This window comes from Lactuca sativa, chromosome 4 (genome assembly GCF_002870075.4).
Source record: "Lactuca sativa cultivar Salinas chromosome 4, Lsat_Salinas_v11, whole genome shotgun sequence".
Classification (NCBI taxonomy): Eukaryota; Viridiplantae; Streptophyta; class Magnoliopsida; order Asterales; family Asteraceae; genus Lactuca; species Lactuca sativa.
The window spans coordinates 253,499,759-253,509,735 of record NC_056626.2 but is presented as its reverse complement, the minus strand read 5'-3'; positions in this window follow the sequence as shown (position 1 = coordinate 253,509,735).

Genomic DNA, 9,977 nt, shown 5'->3' with positions numbered 1-9,977 from the left:
TCACATGGATAGGAACACATACACCATTAAAATCTAAGTGTCATAAGATTCCCTCCTTCATGAAAATGACTGTGAGGACATGCTTTCACTAAGAAAGATTTTAAAAAGATAGTGATTGTGAAAAATTGTATTCTCGAATTCGATTATGGTTACGGTATCCCTTTCCACGATTCGAATTGTGAGATTTGGCAATTAGTCTGAATTGTTTAGACACACATATGAGCTATCCAAGGGAAAGGTGTGTAAGCTTAGATAAAGGATTATCAAAACATTAAGTATTAGAAACATGAACTTAAGAAATTCAATAAGTATTGTTTTTCTGAAAGTTAAGCTGTTTCAGAATACATGTCAAAGCTAGTGGGAGCATAAGTGTTATGTTTATAATAATCATCATGATAGTGGGAGCATAAATGTTATGATTGTATGATTATTAAGGAAAGTATTGCAAGTTAGCAATATTAATTATAGAAATCAAGAGTCATACGTTGCAAAGTTGTAGAGGTTGAATAGTTGTTTTGCTATAATTAAGGGAGAGAATATTATGCTTCATTTCAAAACTTAAAGGCTTAGGTTGTGGAATGTTAATAAATTTAGTCAAGGAAACATAGTGTGTTCACAAATTTCGATTATGATTACGACATTCCTCTTCATAGTTCGAATTTTGAGAACGTAGCACATAAAATATTATGGCAGAAGATTGATAAAATGTCAAATCTTTATGTAAGACATTATGCATCGTGTCCCATACGCTTCGGGTTTAGGATCGATACCAAATGCTATAATATTTGACCATTCTAAAATTTTCCAAATGTCTAGCGCATTTAGAGGAAAAAGAACAAGAATCGGTTTTGACTAATATAATTAAACAACTATCAAAGGACAATCCAAAGTTCGTCGAGGATTGGTCGCTTGTGAGTAGTTGGAAGTATAGTATTGGATGGACCATATCGACATTATTATGAATAGAAAAGATTCTATTAAGAATGAGTTGTCATATGGAAAAATATGGAAACGTGTCCATATTGGGAATTGAATATTGAAAATCCATGTCTAGATTAGAAACTTTTATGCAAAAAGATGTTCAAAGGAATGTACTTTGAGTGAGAGACATCATATCTAAGGAATTGTATTGTAACAATCTCCGATAGAGGACTTTGTAATTTCATTGGCAATAGTCATTGTAACTTTAGTGCAGTAACATTACAAAATGATCATTGCATAAAATGTTAGAATCTACCATATTCCATAAGTGGCAAGAATTTGATATTCTTTCACTTGTGAAAAGGATTGGGAGTTGTGAAATGAGTATGATTGGAAATGTGTTCATTTAATCTATTTCATAAAGTAAAAACCATAGGTAAACATTGTGTGCATGCTAAGAGCATGGGACAAGTGTAGTAATAATTCAAGAAAGAAGTTCATTACCCGAAACAACAAATAATGAGTAATCGATATGGTGATAAATAAAAGGTGTTTTATTTATGCTCAAAGGTTTGAGGCCATATGGGATTAGTATTATTCTTGTGTTTCACTTTGCATGTTTTGACTTCCTGAATAATTTAATTGGTTTAGAACAGTTAAATTATTCGAACGGGCCATAGTCGTTCATATGTTAGAAGTAGGTATGAATAAAGACTGCTGTGAATTGGTGTGTGGATTGTCTAAAGAGTATTAGACATAAGCAAATGTTTGCTGCAATGTTCATGAGTGTTTATGAATATGATTTGAGCATTGGATTAAACCCGCACTCACTTGGATCACTGCATGAATTGTATCACGAGTGTTTGGTGAGACGATAACATCTTATATTCTTGAAACCGAGATGTGTGAGTTGTATCTTGCAAATCGGTTGCACATTGATAATACGTAAACGCACCAGTAACTTGGTGTCATAAAACATATTGTTGTGTGTGATTCGGTGAGTGAGTGCAAGCGAGCATTGAATCAAAGTTTATCCGTTCCTTTTATCCAAAGTAGGATAAAAGCGGTATCTTTGGGCCCCTCGATGATTTAGTGATGAAAAACGTAAATGCTCGGTCGGGCTAGGGCTAATTTGATTTGTTCAATTAATCAGTCGTCATAAATCGGAAGACGAGAAATAGTATAGAGAGAATGATTAGAAATCATGTCTTACGATATCTAGAATGGAGGAATATATGATCCCTTATCCAAAGGACACGCGTATCTGATAGGATCAGAGTTGACAGCGGCTTTGGAAAGCTACGATTGCAGATCAGGATCTGAAGTCATACGCATAATAGTTATTAGGGTTATCCAAGTGGGAGACTGTTGGATTAGTGTCTAAGTCCATAACTATTTTGGTATGTACGTGACCCGATGGTGCATGGTCCTTTTGGGTTGCCTTCACCAAAGCAACTTGATAGGATGAATTATGGAGAGAAAGGATTAAATATGATTTATTAATATATTATGAGAATAATATATTAAAGGAGAAATCATATTGTTTAAATTATATTAGTCAAGAATTAATAAGAATTAAGTTTGTGACAAAAAGAGATTAATTAAACTTAAGGGACTAGAATTGTAATTATAAGATATGTGCAATTGGGCTATGGATTGCCTTATATTATAAGGTTGGACGAATTCTATGGGGAAACCCATTATAAAGGAGTCCATGGGTTGCTTAGGGCTTAAGCATCCAAATTAGGGTTTCCTTGTTAGATAACCCTAATAGCCTCACTATATATAGAGCCCTTATGCCCCAAAAACATGGACAAGCTTCCTTCTAGGGTTTCCACACGTTTTGGGCAGCCTCCTTCTCTTCTCTTCTTCATCCTTTTGCTCTTGGTGTTTGTGAACCATTAGAGGAGTGATATTTGTGACTCTAAGCTTTCTAAAGTCAATACAAGAAAGATTTAAGATTGTTATTGCTACATAACAATCAAGGTATGATCTAAACCCTAATTATATGTTATATTGATTATCATATGCTAGATATAGGATTTATAGTCTTCGATAAATTACATGTACAATAGAGAAACCTAGATCCAAGCATTAGGGTTTGTATGAGCACATAGGATGTTCTTATGACCAAAACCCATCAATGATATGATATGATATAGACAGATATACTAGAGATAAGTGTGTGTGTGTGTGTGTCTATATATATATATATATATATATGTATATATATATATATATATATATATATATATATATATATATATATATAAAGAAAAAAGATAAATGAACATATCAATATGTTTATTTTCTTCTTCAAAACATCTTAAATATTTTACACTTCATTTTAATTAAAGATGGATCGTAAAGCAACCCAAAGGTCACGTATTAAGTAAATGTTTTACATAAATTGTAATTAATGCTTCTATTAATTGTATTCAAGTAACATGTTTACACTTTGGAGCAGTGTAGCCATCAAAGTTGAAGTTGATCGGTGGATGACTCCCTGAACCTGATGCTAAAGTTAAAGTTGATCAATAACTTCCTGATGTTGATGTTAAAGTTGAATTTGATCAACGTGTCGCCCTGACGCTGATGTTGATGCTCTGATCAGTGTCTAATGTGTTGGTGTTGATATCTGAATCTAGAGAAGATGTGATCTTATCCATTCCTTATATGCCACATTAGTTTATATTTATATTAGATACAATCCGTTGATTGAAGGGATTCTTTTTTTTAAACGACGAAAAATTAAATTATCTCATCTGTCTGGGATTGAACCCAACCTCCTAATTAGTTATTAGGTTAGGAACCTCCATATTAGCCAAGTGGGCTAGCCCCAACTGGTGATTTAACAGATTCACTAAAATAAATTAGTATATAATTGTGTATTAGGGTAAAACCCTAATTAGGTCTTTGTGCCATTAGCTATGTACACCTCTTTCTCTTAGTGATAACCCTCTTGCTTAGTGAAATATATATTTTTGGTTGTCTTTTGCTCTTTTATTGTTCTTTGTTGTTTGTATCTGATCTATGAATCTAGAAAGGGTTTGAGACTATCAAATGGTATCATAGCGGTTAAGAACATTCATTCTAGGATCGGTTGAATATTCAGAAGTTCATTCTCTATTCAGAAACTCGAAAATCAGAACAATAAGAAGAAAATATCTTATACTATCATCCAGATATGAAAAAAACTACAGAATCAAAGAAAATAGAGTATGGTATGTTTCCGTTTCCTAATCTTTCGTATTATCTAGCTGTTTCAGGTACGTGTGGTCCTTATAATGTCTCATAGATGTGAGAATAATTTATAAGTGGAATGACCAAAAAAGATACAAATGTTTTTGATGAAGAAAACAAGAACAGTTTTAAATATAAAAGAGTGGTTAATGCATGTCCTTTTATCTTGTTTTCTGATATATGATCCAAAGGCACCTATATTTATCTTCTTCATGGTTGAACTTGATTTGAAAGTCAAAATCATCAATAAGAAATAAGATGATATAGATGAGTTGAAGAAGAAACTTGTTGAAAGGGAGAAACTGATGCTACATGTAAAAGAGAAGATCAAAGAAAAAGATGTGAAGAAGAAAAACTTTTCATTAAATGCTCAAACATATGATGTACCTGAAGAAGGGTAAATGACTTATGAGCCCAACGAAGTTTCCAAACCGTTCAAAAAACCTCAATCATGTTTTGTATGTTCAAAAAAACCCAACAAATTTAACATTTTATCTAAAAAGTCCAACTAAGTTACACTTTCCTGAAAGTCAAATAAGAGAAACATATGACATGGCTTATTACCGTATCAGGAAAATGACTTGTTAGACCAACAAAGTTTCTAAAACGTTTAAAAAACTCCAATCATGTTTTGACTATTCAAAAAAACCCAACAAACTTAAACAAAACAAAATTGAGATTTTTTGAACGGTTTGGAACATTGTTGGATTTTTTAGACAAAATGTTAAGTTCGTTGCGTTTTTATGAACAAATAAAACATGATTGAGGTTTTTTTAATGGTTTGGAAACTCCGTTGGACTTTTAAGTCATTTTCCCACCTGAAGAATGTTCATCATAAAGAAACTCTTGTTTTCATCCAGATGAACATGATAACATTCATTGCATTGACAAGCCTCACACTAATAAGCTACACGCTGAGAAACCACAAGGTACTCATACTACCTTAGTTTCACCTTACACTGGAATGACTTCAGCTCACGCTACCAAGAAGTCTCGCACAGTCAGGACTTCACACGCTTACAAATCAATTCACACTGATAAGTTTGATCAATTCAAAAGTGAAGTATGTTCCAAAACTCATTAATCTCAAATGGGTTCCCAAGTGTTTTTGTTAAATCTGAAGCAATAACAGAGACTACGATATTTTCAAATTCATATTTAGCTCTCTCTCTCTCTCTCTCTCTCTCTCTCTCTCTCTCTCTCTCTCTCTCTCTCTCTCTCTCTCTCTCTCTCTCTCTCTCTCTCTCTCTCTCTCTCATCAAAATCATGAAAGTGTTTTATCTCTAAAAGTTTTCTTTGGAAGTTGTCCTATAATGCTTTCTAGAAGATCTGACAACTTATTTTGTATTGGGTTTGCTATTGTATACTAGTATGATTCGATATTATCTCTAAAACGTCTCTCTGATAGCAACAAAAAGAAAGAGACAAGGAAAAGAAAAGTGCCTCAATGGTAGTTTCTATTGTAACTAGTATTTTGAAAGGGTCTCTATCAAGAGAGAGCAAATAGAAAAGGTCAAAGCCTACATGCCTAGCTTACTGGACTCTATCTTTCTTCACGTGATGCATCCAGAATGAAGCTGTCAAGGGCATTTTGGGAAAGATGCTCGGAAGTCAAACGAAACAGATGGCATGCAAGTGTATATCACGTGCATGGGCATTTTACTCAGAGCAAAGTTGGTCTTACCCTGGTCTGTTAGGACTGAGGTCATAGATGTACGATAAGAGTATTTCTCTTTATTTAATTGTCTCAAGGTTTGTAGCAAGATAGAGATCCCTTGTATGTCACGAGTATTTTTTTGTGTCCCGAGGACATCTCTTATAAACAAGAGCTTGGAATCTCAACTCAAGAAAGAGACAACGACAAAGCATACATGGGTATAACGGTCAGAAGTATGAAAGAAAATTCTTTATTCATTGGATGGGAGAATTATGTTTACTAAGCAAGTGGAACTAATAATGTCATTAAAGGATCCAACTTCTAATATGGCTATTATTTCAAGAAAATGTCCAAACCTTATTAGAGGAGTTCATGAAAAAAGAGTATGAATATGTTATGCCAACGGTTTTGGGAACTTGCTTGTTTAAAGCTTGGTGATATTCTTGGGGTCGAGAAGACAGAAGAAAAGATTAATGTTGATACACTAGTTGTTGGATGGTGTCTCTCGAAAAGGTACATGGTGGCAGAGGTTATGTCACAGCAAAGGCTAGTTATCATATGGATTCAAATAAAATTCTACAAACACTAACGATCCTTCCTTATAAGTTTCTCTGATTGGACACTGTTTTCAAATAAATTTCTACAAACACTAACGATCTTTCCAGAGAAAAGTGATTGAACGTCGTGAATCAGTTTTTGTTACACGAACGTAGAAAGAAAATTTAAGGGAAAAGTCAAAGCCACAGGTCTAGACAAGCCACTGTCAAGGTGTAATTGTACAGAAAAGAGACGAGGATGTCTTAGTCCTTATTTTTCTTGTCGGTTTCAAAAGGAAATATGTGCTTACAAGGATTACATCACCAACATTTCCCTCAAGGAATGTCTAGGCCTCAAGAGTTTTTGTCTACTTCATGACTAGTTTCAATGTCTTAATCTCCGGCCATAACGTTTTTCACACTAATTAGGGCGACCTAGCAAATCTTGTATTCAAAGAGCTAATTGCGTGGGGTCCCTGATGGTTGCGAGATTGTATTCACCAATGTCTTTGATTAAGTTCAAATCCGTATTTCATCAAAGATGAATCCCAAATTGCATTCTCTTCTCAGAAAAATCAGAAGCAAGAACATTAGGATTGACAAGTTACAAAATTGAAAAAGGTGACATTTGCTGTAGTGAAGATGAACTCGCTGATATTGGCTATTGCTGAAATCGAAGAAGGTGAGGTTAAGAAAATAGCAGTCAACATTGTAGGGGCACGTTCTTTTGATTTGGGCGTATAACCTAAATGGTCAATTTTTTCGATGTCGTTTACGATATATTGGGTAATTAACGTTATTATCTATAGGAATGGCGTTTGAAATGATGTGAAATCAATATTGAAGTATAATATTATAACAGAATGATGAAACAATAGACATAGTTATGAAAGTGGGTTGCTCTTTCTTGTATGTAACTAACATTAAATGCAGAAATAACAGATTAATCAGATTAATTGTAGTTGAATAAACAACACTCAAACCTATCTAATACAAATAATGATAAACTAAAAGCAAGTTCCCGCAATTCCATTCAACTTGAATGCAACAATTCTATTAAAATGTTGCCTGCGGCTTTGGCTATAAGTGATCAAAAGGGCAGGTTGTAGCTGTGTTGAAAGTCTGTCAACCTAGCAACTATTTTTTATTTGAAATTTGTAAGATTGAGAACCAAATTTCATTGATACCACAATGATGATTAACAAATATTTTTTTTAATTTCTTCTTCTCGTAATAAAATAATTTCAGCGTCTTGCAATATCATCTATATTTTGTTCATTTTTTGGATTCTTGGTTCTTTTTGTCAGTAGAAATATTCTTATAAATCAGAGAGAATTTCTTACCATATCAGTGTAGTTAGCATTTTTTGCCTTCTTCGACACCTCTAAAACTCGCTTGATACTTCTGATACAAAGCTTTATTCAGTTAACTTGATGTGCATTAAATCGAACACCGAATATGAAATTTTAAAATCTTACATCTAGCGAAAAATATATATAAAAACAATTTTTTTGTGGTAAGAAAACCAGAAGAGATCTTTTTTATCAGAAATAACATACTTTGGCACCTAAATATTAAAAGTCTAATAGCATTTGTTGTCAATCATGTTGCAATTTTCAATTCCTCAAAATTCTTCACACCTACAACTCCAGATAAACGAAGACAAACATGGTGTTTGAGTTTTTTCAACTGCAAAACACCATAAATTTGTCATCCCCATTTTGAAGAAGAAATGTTCATTTCACCAAAGTAACACCAGGGGAAAAATGGTTAAAAGTTGAACCGGATAGGACAATGTCACACCCCAAAACCGGAACGGCGGAAACCTTCTGGGGTGGATGACGTTATGTCAAGTATCACAACACATGCATTATAGTCATCAAAGTACAACAAAACATTGCATTAATAGTAATAGTTTTACATGGTTTACATTACAATATATAAAAGTAATACAAGTAAATAACATAGGTGCAGCTTGGTACTAAACTGTCTTCGTCAGAAGCTCCGGGGATGTACCTGTCTAATGCTGACCTGAGAATACAAGTTATTTGAAAAGCGAGTATCAACATTTTTACAAATGCTGGTGAGTTCATAAGTATTTAGTGGCATTTTATACAAATAACTTTATATAAGTAGTAGTTTTCAAGTGTACAGTGAAATAGAGTCCTTTCCAGAAAATCCTATATTTTCTAATTAAAAAGCAGTCTTCTACCAAGACTGGTCTGAGTTATGTGGTAAAAAGTAGTTTTTCCTTAATCGATATCATTATCAAAATACAAAATTTGATTATTAAAGAAAGCAAGAGGAATCAGGGAAAATAACATATGCCTCAGCAGTGAGGACTGCTAACTAAGGCAAAAGGAATCATAGACTCCAGGAGAGTATCAAACAAACGACACACCTGGCTCAGTCTAACAAAGGGAGACACAGACCCCATATGGTACCAAATGAAAGGTACGGCTAGTAAGGTCTAAAAATAGTGAATACAGACCGCAGACAGTATCAAATGAAAGATACAGCTAGCAAGGTCTAAAAACAGTGAATACAGACCCCAGACAGTATCAAATGAAAGATACAGCTAGCAAGGTCTAAAAACATTGTGACTCTGAGAGTGGGTTCCCAACATACAGTGTAAATTGCTGGTAAGATACCGTTACCTTAAGGCCATGAATTATAAGGTAACCTGGGATACTCGTAACCATACTAACCGACACTAGAGTACCTAACGCCCTGGAAGCGTCTATAAATTGTGACATTTGTCATCCCTTGGCTTGGTAGGCAGTGGACTGTAGCTAACATTCAAGGTGCGGGGGTGTCAATCTCGTATAGATCTATACACACAATGTCCGCTCTCCCTACAGGAGATTCTGGTTACCAACTAGACAACGGAGAAGGTCGTGTCCTGAAGATACATCCCAAATAGTGGGTAGTGGGTTTCCAATATAAGTGTTGAACTAGAGGTAGAGACTCATAACTGAACTGACTAGAGTAAACCTATATGGCTATGCTCGTATACATAATATATAACTAATGAATCAAACAACCTTCGGACGGACATCCGATCCCACCAGACCACATCTCAACGAAGAAAAGGAAATAGGGCGGACAAACCTTCCTAAGTCCTTCAATCATTATTTATATGCATCTATACAAGCACAGGCATACATCTAACTACGGTTGAGTGTGTAACAAGTGGAAATATATCGTAGAGTATAACCAAATTGTGATGTATAACCGAATCGTGTGGAATAACCGAATCGTGAAGTATAAGCGTACAGTGTGGAATAACCGAATCGTGAAGTATAAGCGTACCAAATATATGTGTATCACGAAGTGGAAGCGACAACAGGTGAAGTAAGAGCGTCTAACAGGTATAAGTGTATCACGAGGTAGAAACGATAACAAGTGAAGTAGGAGCGTATCGAGTATAAGTGAAGTAGAAGTGATATCTGGTATAAGTGAAGTGGAAACGTATCGCTATGTAAGAGTGTAAACAAGTATAAGCGTTTAACTAAGTAGAAATATCAACTAAGTTTGAAAACCTTTGGAAAACTCTCCTAAATCTGTTTTAAATGAAACATTGATAAAACAACATAAGTAAAAGATTTGAACAAGTGAAA